Source organism: Protopterus annectens, chromosome 3.part0 (genome assembly GCF_019279795.1).
Source record: "Protopterus annectens isolate FY-2018-M chromosome 3.part0, PAN1.0, whole genome shotgun sequence".
Classification (NCBI taxonomy): Eukaryota; Metazoa; Chordata; order Ceratodontiformes; family Protopteridae; genus Protopterus; species Protopterus annectens.
In genome coordinates this window covers 1,430,412,966-1,430,426,780 of record NC_056731.1, presented here as the reverse complement: position 1 = coordinate 1,430,426,780, position 13,815 = coordinate 1,430,412,966, and the positions used below count along the sequence as shown (strand labels likewise).

Genomic DNA, 13,815 nt, shown 5'->3' with positions numbered 1-13,815 from the left:
AGTTCATGTAGGATGCAGCCTGGGACACCGTCTGGTCCCATTGGTGCTGTGTTTTTGCTTTGGAGGGCGGCTCCCACCTGAGCATCTGAGATGTCAGGGGCAGCACTCTGCTGGGATAGATATTTGCCCTTTTGGTGGGGAGGGGGAGTTTGGCGCTGAACCTGTCAGCTAGGATGTTGGCAATGTCTGTGGGATCAGTGTATTTTTTGTCATTTTGGACTAATTCTGAGCATATCTGGGAATTCCCACCAGGTTCCTAAATAACTTAAGAAAGCCTTGTGATTATCCTTAGTGTCTTGTGCAATTTTTCTCTCGAAGCTGGCCTTTGACGATTTTATGAGTGCCCTTAGTTTTTTGCTAATACTGATCAGAGATGCCTTCCCTTTTTGGGATTTTGCTCTATCATGTAGTGGCTTCCTCCTTCTATTGTATAGTTTGTTTATGGCTGGGGTCCACCAGACAGGTCGTCTGCCTTTGGAGGATTGGGTCTTGGTTTTATTTGGGATTGCATGATCCATGCAGTCCTGAAGGTGTTCATAGAATGCATTTATAAAGGATTCTGCGGTCTGGGCCGTATTTTCCACAGGCCCGGGGTTTTGAAGGATTCCACCTCGGTTTTGAGGATTGTGAAATTTGCTTTAGAGAAGTTTTTCACTGTGTTTTTTTTGGGCAGGGGGTGGCGTCAGGATGTGAATATCCAGTGAGATCAGTTTATGGTCTGATCTTACCAGTGAGGGATACACTTCTGGTCTGGAGCATAGAGTCCCCATGTTGGTGATGATCAGGTCCAGTATGTTTTCCCCTCTTGTGGGAGTGGTAACAAGTTGTTCCATATCATTTGAGTTTATGAATTCTAGGAACCTTTGGGCAAGGGTGTTGGAGCTAGAGTAATGCTCCCAATCTATGTTTGGGTAGTTGAAAGCCCAATATAATGGTGTTCGGAGAGACCTTCATATTTTCCAGTGTTCTCAGGAAGGCCGAGTGGGGTTCCTGGGTTTGGGAGAGGTGGTCTGTAGCAGGCTATAAACTGGAAGGCAGTTTTACCCACTGTTAGTTGCACATGGATAGTCTCTGATGCTTCGTGCTTTGACACCAACCTGGAGGTGTGGGTATCTTTGATGAATATCGATACTCCCTCCTTTTCCTTCCTCAAAATTCCTAGGGCAACAGGAAATTAAAATTCTGCACAGCTCTGCACATCTGCTCTCTCTTTTCTATATATGAAATATGAAATAAGAAGAGCAAAGCAAATAACTCTGCTGTGTAATGCTTGATATGAGGCACTCATTCAATACATAGTTTGCACCTTTTATTCCTGGTTATCTTCACTGGAAAGCCTGACATGATACGTAGCATGACAAAGACTTTTTTTCTGATGCTGATTCTGTTAACATGGACAATCTATCTACTCGTTTCTTCTTTGTCTCCCTTGATTCGATAATCTTTATCCCACATATTCATTGGTTTCACAATTATACCATGCTGAGACCTCTAATACCTTCATTATGCAGTACAGGAAAAATAGAGTTCAAGTACTGACCACATTAAGAGAAAACTTTTTAGTTAAATCTAGATAGAAAAGATGAAATCTAGCAACAGATTATGATTCAGTAGTCCACTGAGAGGAATAATCCTTTTTTTCTAACATGAAAAAACATCTGGTGATGAGCTTGGTCATCTAGTCAGCTGCAGGGAAAGTTATCAAAGCAAAACATCTGACAATAGAACCCACAGACAGACCGCATGAAAAATAGCCAAGGCTAATACACCTTGGTTGTGTCATCACACTTCTCTCTCTCTCTCTCTCTCTCTCTCTCTCTCTCTCCCCCAACCATTTTAATTTCATCTCTCTGTATGATCCTATCATGTCTTTCATGTCCGCTTAAATGCAGTAAAGTTTTGTCATGCTACATTGTTTACTCTATGCACTATATTTGTGTCAGTATTTAATTGCAACCATGTACAATACTTTAATTTTCAAGGCATGCAGGAACAAAAGTTTTGCTCTTCAAGTTATACTGATTTAATATGTTACCTGAGTTTTTACTGACGATATGCATAGTCAGCTTCATCCTAGCCATGTGTCATTAATTAAATCAGCACTCTGTCTCTGATTATCTTTTTAAATTAATTTCCTTTGCGTGGATTGTTGAGTGTTAACTCGTTTTCTTTTCCTGATGATCTGTACGATGACTTTGACTCTGCAAAGTCTGGAGGATAAATATGGAAGTTTCATTTCTACATTAGGATAAAAGTGAGATATTCTGGACTTTCCTGAAATGTACATCAACAGATTTAAATCTCCTTGCTTAAAATTGATGAACCTCCTGACTATTTTTGTAAAACACCATCCCTGTACCTCTGGCTGTCACTTGCTATTTTTTTACAGAAAATGATTTGTGATTTAGGAAGGAATTTATTTTCTGAATCAGGATGCAATCACTGCCAAAAGACTATAGGTGTGAACTGGTCGATTGACTCCATATTGAGGCAGCTAATATTGTTGATGTGCAGCAAGTGTTGAAATGATGGAATGATAAGTGGTCTTTGCCTCCTGATGAGAATGATTGTACTAGATCATTGAGTCATATTTCCGATGTCAATTGTCCTGAGTGCAAAGTGCAATATATGATTTTGATAATTAAATGCAGAGAATGCCACAGGTTTGTAGTCCTTAATTATGTCTAAGATGCTGGAGGGTACAGATTTAGCATTTGCAGATAACTTTACAAACCTATAGCTGTCCTTGCTCAATTTTCTGTAAGATATCAAGTATGGAAAGAAACAAGGGTTCTTCAAAATCTGTCGTGAGTAAAGATGTTTTTGGTAGATTGGTCCTGACTGAGACTGTGAAGACTGCATAAAAAGCTGTTCTGTGAGAACCTGCTTCTGGGTAAGTTGGTTATTCAAAAAGAAAGACATAGAGCATGAGAAAGGTGTACTACTTATAAGGATACAGTTCAACATGAAATGTTAATTTGTGCTGCCCAGTGGAATTCCGCTTTAACACCAGCACTGATAGCAGAGTTTGTTCTGGACCTTGATTTATGTTTCACTTTTAGAGGAGTCCCAGTGATGCATTTAAAATATCTGATTATAACGAGTGAAGTGCATTTGAAATTTCTAGTTCATCTACCAAAAGTATTGGCTGATTGGTACTACGACCATGGTAGGACTCGAACCTACAATCTTCTGATCCAAAGTCAGACGCCTTATCCATTAGGCCACATGGCCAACTGGCTACATTGCCTTCTCTCAGATTTGATAAGATATTTTAACAGTAGCAAATTGGCTCATTCAGAAGTCTCCTTTATACTTGATAAGTGTGTATTTTGACATACATTCATCATAATATGACCTAGAAACGTAAAAAGATTTTACATTTACAACCTTTAAAAATCTTTGCAAATCAATATGGAAGTTGCTTGCAAGGATCTGAGGAAAAATGAGAGATTCCATACTTTGGATCAGTTCTTCCCAATTTATTTTTTCTGTACAAAGAAGGGTATCAGCAGTGTACCACACTGGTTTAATCAATTGATATTGTTCAACAGACATATCAAGAAAAAGATGTGATCAACAAAATAATGAAATAATCCCATGTTCTTATGTTGCAATAGAACAATGTGTTAGAATGAAGCTCAAATTTTAATTTGCTTTAAAGGGATATTTTTAAGCAACATGTAGCTTTCTCTCATGTCTGGCTCAAGTAATGTCTATCTTTTCCTTCCTCAAAATACTCCTAGGACAACAGGAAATTAAAATTCTGTACAGCTCTCCACATACGTTCTCTCTTTTCTATATATGAAATATGAAATAAGAAGAGCAAAGCAAATAACTCTGCTGTGTAATGCTTGATATGAGGCACTCATTCAATACATAGTTTGCACCTTTTATTCCTGGTTATCTTCACTGGAAAGCCTGACATGATACGTAGCATGACAAAGACTTTTTTTCTGATGCTGATTCTGTTAACATGGACAATCTATCTACTCGTTTCTTCTTTGTCTCCCTTGATTCGATAATCTTTATCCCACATATTCATTGGTTTCACAATTATACCATGCTGAGACCTCTAATACCTTCATTATGCAGTACAGGAAAAATAGAGTTCAAGTACTGACCACATTAAGAGAAAACTTTTTAGTTAAATCTAGATAGAAAAGATGAAATCTAGCAACAGATTATGATTCACTAGTCCACTGAGAGGAATAATCCTTTTTTTCTAACATGAAAAAACATCTGGTGATGAGCTTGGTCATCTAGTCAGCTGCAGGGAAAGTTATCAAAGCAAAACATCTGACAATAGAACCCACAGACAGACCACATGAAAAATAGCCAAGGCTAATACACCTTGGTTGTGTCATCACACTTCTCTCTCTCTCTCTCTCTCTCTCTCTCTCTCTCCCTCTCTCCCCCGACCATTTTAATTTCATCTCTCTGTATGATCCTATCATGTCTTTCATGTCCGCTTAAATGCAGTAAAGTTTTGTCATGCTACATTGTTTACTCTATGCACTATATTTGTGTCAGTATTTAATTGCAACCATGTACAATACTTTAATTTTCAAGGCATGCAGGAACAAAAGTTTTGCTCTTCAAGTTATACTGATTTAATATGTTACCTGAGTTTTTACTGACGATATGCATAGTCAGCTTCATCCTAGCCATGTGTCATTAATTAAATCAGCACTCTGTCTCTGATTATCTTTTTAAATTAATTTCCTTTGCGTGGATTGTTGAGTGTTAACTCGTTTTCTTTTCCTGATGATCTGTACGATGACTTTGACTCTGCAAAGTCTGGAGGATAAATATGGAAGTTTCATTTCTACATTAGGATAAAAGTGAGATATTCTGGACTTTCCTGAAATGTACATCAAGAGATTTAAATCTCCTTGCTTAAAATTGATGAACCTCCTGACTATTTTTGTAAAACACCATCCCTGTACCTCTGGCTGTCACTTGCTATTTTTTTTACAGAAAATGATTTGTGATTTAGGAAGGAATTTATTTTCTGAATCAGGATGCAATCACTGCCAAAAGACTATAGGTGTGAACTGGTCGATTGACTCCATATTGAGGCAGCTAATATTGTTGATGTGCAGCAAGTTTTGAAATGATGGAATGATAAGTGGTCTTTGCCTCCTGATGAGAATGATTGTACTAGATCATTGAGTCATATTTCCGATGTCAATTGTCCTGAGTGCAAAGTGCAATATATGATTTTGATAATAAAAATGCAGAGAATGCCACAGGTTTGTAGACCCGAATTATGTCTAAGATGCTGGAGGGTACAGATTTAGCATTTGCAGATAACTTTACAAACCTATAGCTGTCCTTGCTCAATTTTCTGTAAGATATCAAGTATGGAAAGAAACAAGGGTTCTTCAAAAACTGTCGTGAGTAAAGATGTTTTTGGTAGATCGGTCCTGACTGAGACTGTGAAGACTGCATAAAAAGCTGTTCTGTGAGAACCTGCTTCTGGGTAAGTTGGTTATTCAAAAAGAAAGACATAGAGCATGAAAAAGGTGCACTACTTATAATGATACAGTTCAACATGAAATGTTAATTTGTGCTGCCCAGTGGAATTCCGCTTTAACACCAACACTGATAGCAGAGTTTGTTCTGGACCTTGATTTATGTTTCACTTTTAGAGGAGTCCCAGTGATGCATTTAAAATATCTGATTATAACGAGTGAAGTGCATTTGAAATTTCTAGTTCATCTACCGAAAGTACTGGCTGATTGGTACTATGACCATGGTAGGACTCGAACCTACAATCTTCTGATCCAAAGTCAGATGCCTTATCCATTAGGCCACATGGCCAACTGGCTATGTTGCCTTCTCTCAGCTTTGATAAGATATTTTAACAGTAGCAAATTGGCTCATTCAGAAGTCTCCTTTATACTTGATAAGTGTGTATTTTGACATACATTCATCATAATATGACCTAGAAACGTAAAAAGATTTTACATTTACAACCTTTAAAAATCTTTGCAAATCAATATGGAAGTTGTTTGCAAGGATCTGAGGAAAATGAGAGATTCCATACTTTGGATCAGTTCTTCCCAATTTATTTTTTCTGTACAAAGAAGGATATCAGCAGTGTACCACACTGGTTTAATCAATTGATATTGTTCAACAGACATATCAAGAAAAAGATGTGATCAACAAAATAATGAAATAATCCCATGTTCTTATGTTACAATAGAACAATGTGTTAGAATGAAGCTCAAATTTTAATTTGCTTTAAAGGGATATTTTTAAGCAACATGTAGCTTTCTCTCATGTCTGGCTCAAGTAATGTCTATCTTTTCCTTCCTCAAAATACTCTTAGGGCAACAGGAAATTAAAATTCTGTACAGCTCTCCACATACGTTCTCTCTTTTCTATATATAGGTTCATAGGTTCATACTAGGCTATCTGCCCTAGGGCATTTATAAGCCTAGCCAGAGTATGTTTGGCTTTCGCCACCCATTTTAAATTAATTTTGCTATGCCCTTTTTCGAGGTTAGTATACTGTGCCTCTGTCTAACAGTGACACAGAAGTGATACCCGGGGTAAACCTACGATCTCCCATCCACTCATCAAGATTCCTCTTGAAGAGAGTCAATGAGGGACTCTGCCTAACCTGGACTGGGATTTTATTCCAGAGTGAAGGGAGCCTCTGGGTTATGAATCTGTCCCTCCAGCATGTCCTATTTATTTCAGTGCTGAGGTTCAAGTCTCTCGAGCATGTAGCTCGATGGGATTTGGATTTTTTGAGGTGCAGCATGTCCCTTAATTCCGGGTTGGACATGGTCTTATACGTCAGGCACAGATCACCTCTGAGCAGGCTGTATGCCACTGAGTAGAGCTGGAGTTTCTTTAACTGGGCAGTATATGGCATCTGTTTGAGCCCTTTGATCCTCTTGGTGAGGTACTTTTGGGGTCTTTCCAGTTGCTGCAGGTGTTTGGTAAGGTACATCCCAAAAGGGGCATTGTACTCAATTATGGGCCTGATGAGGGATGAGTAAAGAGGCACGATGACCTCCCCTAATCTAGATGTGAATCCCTTCATGATTAGGTGGGCTATATAAAATGTTTTTCTAACCACTTTGGCCACGTGGTTGTCAAATGAGAGATTGCTATCAACTTGGGTCCCCAGGTCCCTAATTACTTCTTCTGTACTTAATGGATTACCACCTATGTGGTAATTTGTGGGCACTTTGTTTTTGCCAAAGCAGATGACTATACACTTTTTGGCGTTTAGCTTGAGGCCATGGCTCTGGCACCAGTTGTCTGTTTCTACGAGGCCCTTTTGGAGGATGCTTGTGTCGGCTGGAGAGTCGATTATGGTGCCCAGTTTGCAGTCATCTGCGAACTTGGTCAGCCACAGTCCTTCCGTGTTGGCCTGTACCTCCGGAAAATATATACCAAACAAGAGAGGTCCCAGGACTGAGCCTTGTGGGATGCCACTTGTAACTGGTTTGGAGTCTGACATGGCTCCAGCAATTCTAACCATGTGGGTTCTGTCCTTGAGCCAGTTTACAACCCATCTAGTGACATAGGGGTTTATATTTAAGCTGGTGAGCTTATCTATAATGCCCGAGTGGGGTATTGTATCGAAGGCTTTTGCGAGGTCCAGATAGGCTGTGTGGACCACCTTCCCTTCGTCAATGGCCTTGGTGACTGTTTCAAAGAAGTTAACCAGGTTTAAGAGGCAGGATCTGCCCTTAACAAAGCCAAACTGGGTAGGATCCAGTGTCTGTAGGTCCCCAATATCTTTATTTATGAGGTCCATGATGATCCTTTCCATAGCTTTGCAGACCAAGCTAGTCAGGCTTATGGGGCGATAGTTTCGTTGAGGCACCACCTTTGTGGAGAGGGACCACTGTTGCTGTACGCCACTCTTTGGGTACATATCCTGTAGTAAGGCTGAGATTGAACAGTAGTTTTATGTTTGGGTTTAGCTCTTCTTGGAGTTCATGTAGGATGCAGCCTGGGACACCGTCTGGTCCCATTGATGCTGTGTTTTTTGCTTTGGAGAGGGCGGCTCCCAACTGAGCATCTGAGATGTCAGGGGGGCAGCACTCTGCTGGGATAGATATTTGCCCTTTTGGTGGGGAGGGGGGGGAGTTTGCGCTGAACCTGTCAGCTAGGATGTTGGCAATGTCTGTGGGATCAATGTATTTTTTGTCATTTTGGACTAATTCTGAGCATATCTGGGAATTCCCACCAGGTTCCTAACATAACTTAAGAAAGTCTTGTGATTATCCTTAGTGTCTTGTGCAATTTTTCTCTCGAAGCTGGCCTTTGACGATTTTATGAGTGCCCTTAGTTTTTTGCTAATACTGATCAGAGATGCCTTCCCTTTTTGGGATTTTGCTCTATCATGTAGTGGCTTCCTCTTTCTATTGTATAGTTTGTTTATGGCTGGGGTCCACCAGACAGGTCGTCTGCCTTTGGAGGATTGGGTCTTGGTTTTATTTGGGATTGCATGATCCATGCAGTCCTGAAGGTGTTCATAGAATGCATTTATAAAGGATTCTGCGGTCTGGGCCGTATTTTCCACAGGCCCGGGGGCTTTGAAGGATTCCACCTCAGTTTTGAGGAGTGTGAAATTTGCTTTAGAGAAGTTTTTCACTGTGGTTTTCTGGGCAGGGGGTGGCGTCAGGATGTGAATATCCAGTGAGATCAGTTTATGGTCTGATCTTACCAGTGAGGGATACACTTCTGGTCTGGAGCATAGAGTCCCCATGTTGGTGATGATCAGGTCCAGTATGTTTTCCCCTCTTGTGGGAGTGGTAACAAGTTGTTCCATATCATTTGAGTTTATGAATTCTAGGAACCTTTGGGCAAGGGTGTTGGAGCTAGAGTAATGCTCCCAATCTATGTTTGGGTAGTTGAAGTCGCCCAATATAATGGTGTTCGGAGAGACCTTCATATTTTCCAGTGTTCTCAGGAAGGCCGAGTGGGGTTCCTGGGTTTGGGAGGGTGGTCTGTAGCAGGCTATAAACTGGAAGGCAGTTTTACCCACTGTTAGTTGCACATGGATAGTCTCTGATGCTTCGTGCTTTGACACCAACCTGGAGGTGTGGGTATCTTTGATGAATATCGATACTCCCCCTCCTTTTGTGGTTCGGTCCAAGTTTTGAGGCCAAAAAGCATGGTATGAGGTATAACCTGGCAGTGCTGGGGTGCTCTCGGGACCCCTGAATATGAAATATGAAATAAGAAGAGCAAAGCAAATAACTCTGCTGTGTAATGCTTGATATGAGGCACTCATTCAATACATAGTTTGCACCTTTTATTCCTGGTTATCTTCACTGGAAAGCCTGACATGATACGTAGCATGACAAAGACTTTTTTTCTGATGCTGATTCTGTTAACATGGACAATCCATCTACTCGTTTCTTCTTTGTCTCCCTTGATTCGATAATCTTTATCCCACACATTCATTGGTTTCACAATTATACCATGCTGAGACCTCTAATACCTTCATTATGCAGTACAGGAAAAATAGAGTTCAAGTACTGACCACATTAAGAGAAAACTTTTTAGTTAAATCTAGATAGAAAAGATGAAATCTAGCAACAGATTATGATTCAGTAGTCCACTGAGAGGAATAATCCCTTTTTTCTAACATGAAAAAACAACTGGTGATGAGCATGGTCATCTAGTCAGCTGCAGGGAAAGTTATCAAAGCAAAACATCTGACAATAGAACCCACAGACAGACCGCATGAAAAATAGCCAAGGCTAATACACCTTGGTTGTGTCATCACACTCTCTCTCTCTCTCTCTCTCTCTCTCTCCTCTCTCCCCCGACCATTTTAATTTCATCTCTCTGTATGATCCTATCATGTCTTTCATGTCCGCTTAAATGCAGTAAAGTTTTGTCATGCTAGATTGTTTACTCTATGCACTATATTTGTGTCAGTATTTAATTGCAACCATGTACAATACTTTAATTTTCAAGGCATGCAGGAACAAAAGTTTTGCTCTTCAAGTTATACTGATTTAATATGTTACCTGAGTTTTTACTGACGATATGCATAGTCAGCTTCATCCTAGCCATGTGTCATTAATTAAATCAGCACTCTGTCTCTGATTATCTTTTTAAATTAATTTCCTTTGTGTGAATTGTTGAGTGTTAACTCGTTTTCTTTTCCTGATGATCTGTACGATGACTTTGACTCTGCAAAGTCTGGAGGATAAATATGGAAGTTTCATTTCTACATTAGGATAAAAGTGAGATATTCTGGACTTTCCTGAAATGTACATCAACAGATTTAAATCTCCTTGCTTAAAATTGATGAACCTCCTGACTATTTTTGTAAAACACCATCCCTGTACCTCTGGCTGTCACTTGCTATTTTTTTTTACAGAAAATGATTTGTGATTTAGGAAGGAATTTATTTTCTGAATCAGGATGCAATCACTGCCAAAAGACTATAAGTGTGAACTGGTCGATTGACTCCATATTGAGGCAGCTAATATTGTTGATGTGCAGCAAGTTTTGAAATGATGGAATGATAAGTGGTCTTTGCCTCCTGATGAGAATGATTGTACTAGATCATTGAGTCATATTTCCGATGTCAATTGTCCTGAGTGCAAAGTGCAATATATGATTTTGATAATAAAAATGCAGAGAATGCCACAGGTTTGTAGACCCGAATTATGTCTAAGATGCTGGAAGGTACAGATTTAGCATTTGCAGATAACTTTACAAACCTATAGCTGTCCTTGCTCAATTTTCTGTAAGATATCAAGTATGGAAAGAAACAAGGGTTCTTCAAAAACTGTCGTGAGTAAAGATGTTTTTGGTAGATCGGTCCTGACTGAGACTGTGAAGACTGCATAAAAAGCTGTTCTGTGAGAACCTGCTTCTGGGTAAGTTGGTTATTCAAAAGAAAGACATAGAGCATGAAAAAAGTGTACTACTTATAATGATACAGTTCAACATGAAATGTTAATTTGTGCTGCCCAGTGGAATTCCGCTTTAACACCAGCACTGATAGCAGAGTTTGTTCTGGACCTTGATTTATGTTTCACTTTTAGAGGAGTCCCAGTGATGCATTTAAAATATCTGATTATAACGAGTGAAGTGCATTTGAAATTTCTAGTTCATCTACCAAAAGTTCTGGCTAATTGTACTACGACCATGGTAGGACTCGAATCTACAATCTTCTGATCCAAAGTCAGACGCCTTATCCATTAGGCCACATGGCCAACTGGTTATGTTGCCTTCTCTCAGATTTGATAAGATATTTTAACAGTAGCAAATTGGCTCATTCAGAAGTCTCCTTTATACTTGATAAGTGTGTATTTTGACATACATTCATCATAATATGACCTAGAAACGTAAAAAGATTTTACATTTACAACCTTTAAAAAGCTTTGCAAATCAATATAGAAGTTCTTTGCAAGGATCTGAGGAAAAATGAGAGATTCCATACTTTGGATCAGTTCTTCCCAATTTATTTTTTCTGTACAAAGAAGGGTATCAGCTGTGTACCACACTAGTTTAATCAATTGATATTGTTCAACAGACATATCAAGAAAAAGATGTGATCAACAAAATAATGAAATAATCCCATGTTCTTATGTTACAATAGAACAATGTGTTAGAATGAAGCTCAAATTTTAATTTGCTTTAAAGGGATATTTTTAAGCAACATGTAGCTTTCTCTCATGTCTGGCTCAAGTAATGTCTATCTTTTCCTTCCTCAAAATACTCTTAGGGCAACAGGAAATTAAAATTCTGTACAGCTCTCCACATACGTTCTCTCTTTTCTATATATAGGTTCATAGGTTCATACTAGGCTATCTGCCCTAGGGCATTTATAAGCCTAGCCAGAGTATGTTTGGCTTTCGCCACCCATTTTAAATTAATTTTGCTATGCCCTTTTTCGAGGTTAGTATACTGTGCCTCTGTCTAACAGTGACACAGAAGTGATACCCGGGGTAAACCTACGATCTCCCATCCACTCATCAAGATTCCTCTTGAAGAGAGTCAATGAGGGACTCTGCCTAACCTGGACTGGGATTTTATTCCAGAGTGAAGGGAGCCTCTGGGTTATGAATCTGTCCCTCCAGCATGTCCTATTTATTTCAGTGCTGAGGTTCAAGTCTCTCGGCGTGTAGCTCGATGGGATTTGGATTTTTGAGGTGCAGCATGTCCCTTAATTCGGGTTGGACATGGCCTTATCGCCAGGCACAGATCACCTCTGAGCAGGCGGTATGCCACTGAGTAGAGCTGGAGTTTCTTTAACCGGCAGTATATGGCATCTGTTTGAGCCCTTTGATCCTCTTGGTGAGGTACTTTTGGGGTCTTTCCAGTTGCTGCAGGTGTTTGGTAAGGTACATCCCAAAGGGGCATTGTACTCAATTATGGGCCTGATGAGGGATGAGTAAAGAGGCACGATGACCTCCTAATCTAGATGTGAATCCCTTCATGATTAGGTGGGCTATATAAAATGTTTTTCTAACCACTTTGGCCACGTGGTTGTCAAATGAGAGATTGCTATCAACTTGGGTCCCCAGGTCCCTAATTACTTCTTCTGTACTTAATGGATTACCACCTATGTGGTAATTTGTGGGCACTTTGTTTTTGCCAAAGGGGATGACTATACACTTTTTGGCGTTTAGCTTGAGGCCATGGCTCTGGCACCAGTTGTCTGTTTCTACGAGGCCCTTTTGGAGGATGCTTGTGTCGGCTGGAGAGTCGATTATGGTGCCCAGTTTGCAGTCATCTGCGAACTTGGTCAGCCACAGTCCTTCCATGTTGGCCTGTACCTCCGAGAAATATATACCAAACAAGAGAGGTCCCAGGACTGAGCCTTGTGGGATGCCACTTGTAACTGGTTTGGAGTTTGACATGGCTCCAGCAATTTTAACCATGTGGGTTCTGTCCTTGAGCCAGTTTACAACCCATCTAGTGACATAGGGGTTTATATTTAAGCTGGTGAGCTTATCTATAATGCCCGAGTGGGGTATTGTATCGAAGGCTTTTGCGAGGTCCAGATAGGCTGTGCGGACCACCTTCCCTTCGTCAATGGCCTTGGTGACTGTTTCAAAGAAGTTAACCAGGTTTAAGAGGCAGGATCTGCCCTTAACAAAGCCAAACTGGGTAGGATCCAGTGTCTGTAGGTCCCAATATCTTTATTTATGAGGTCCATGATGATCCTTTCCATAGCTTTTTAGACCAAGCTAGTCAGGCTTATGGGGCGATAGTTTCGTTGAGGCACCACCTTTGTGGAGAGGGACCACTGTTGCTGTACGCCACTCTTTGGGTACATATCCTGTAGTAAGGCTGAGATTGAACAGTAGTTTTATGTTTGGGTTTAGCTCTTCTTGGAGTTCATGTAGGATGCAGCCTGGGACACCGTCTGGTCCCATTGATGCTGTGTTTTTGCTTTGGAGGCTCCCACCTGAGCATCTGAGATGTCAGGGGAAGCACTCTGCTGGGATAGATATTTGCCCTTTTGGTGGGAGGGGGAGAAGTTTGCTGAACCTGTCAGCTAGGATGTTGGCAATGTCTGTGGGATCAGTGTATTTTTTGTCATTTTGGACTAATTCTGAGCATATCTGGGAATTCCCACCCAGGTTCCTAACATAACTAAAGAAAGCCTTGTGATTATCCTTAGTGTCCTATGCAATTTTTCTCTCGAAGCTGGCCTTTGACGATTTTATGAGTGCCCTTAGTTTTTTGCTAATACTGATCAGAGATGCCTTCCCTTTTTGGGATTTTGCTCTATCATGTAGTGGCTTCCTCCTTCTATTGTATAGTTTGTTTATGGCTAGGGTCCACCAGACAGGTCGTCTGCCTTTG

General features: G+C 40.3%; 3 non-coding genes across 3 annotated transcripts; all 3 read right to left on the bottom strand.

Annotated features, from left to right (window-relative positions):
* Positions 1-3,161: 3,161 nt before the first annotated feature.
* Positions 3,162-3,234, bottom strand: TRNAQ-UUG. The gene has a single exon. It is a non-coding gene; the product is annotated as a tRNA-Gln (tRNA).
* Positions 3,235-5,753: 2,519 nt separating this feature from the next.
* TRNAQ-UUG lies at positions 5,754-5,826 on the bottom strand. Its single transcript has one exon. It is a non-coding gene; the product is annotated as a tRNA-Gln (tRNA).
* Positions 5,827-11,140: 5,314 nt separating this feature from the next.
* Positions 11,141-11,213, bottom strand: TRNAQ-UUG. The gene has a single exon. It is a non-coding gene; the product is annotated as a tRNA-Gln (tRNA).
* Positions 11,214-13,815: the final 2,602 nt, after the last annotated feature.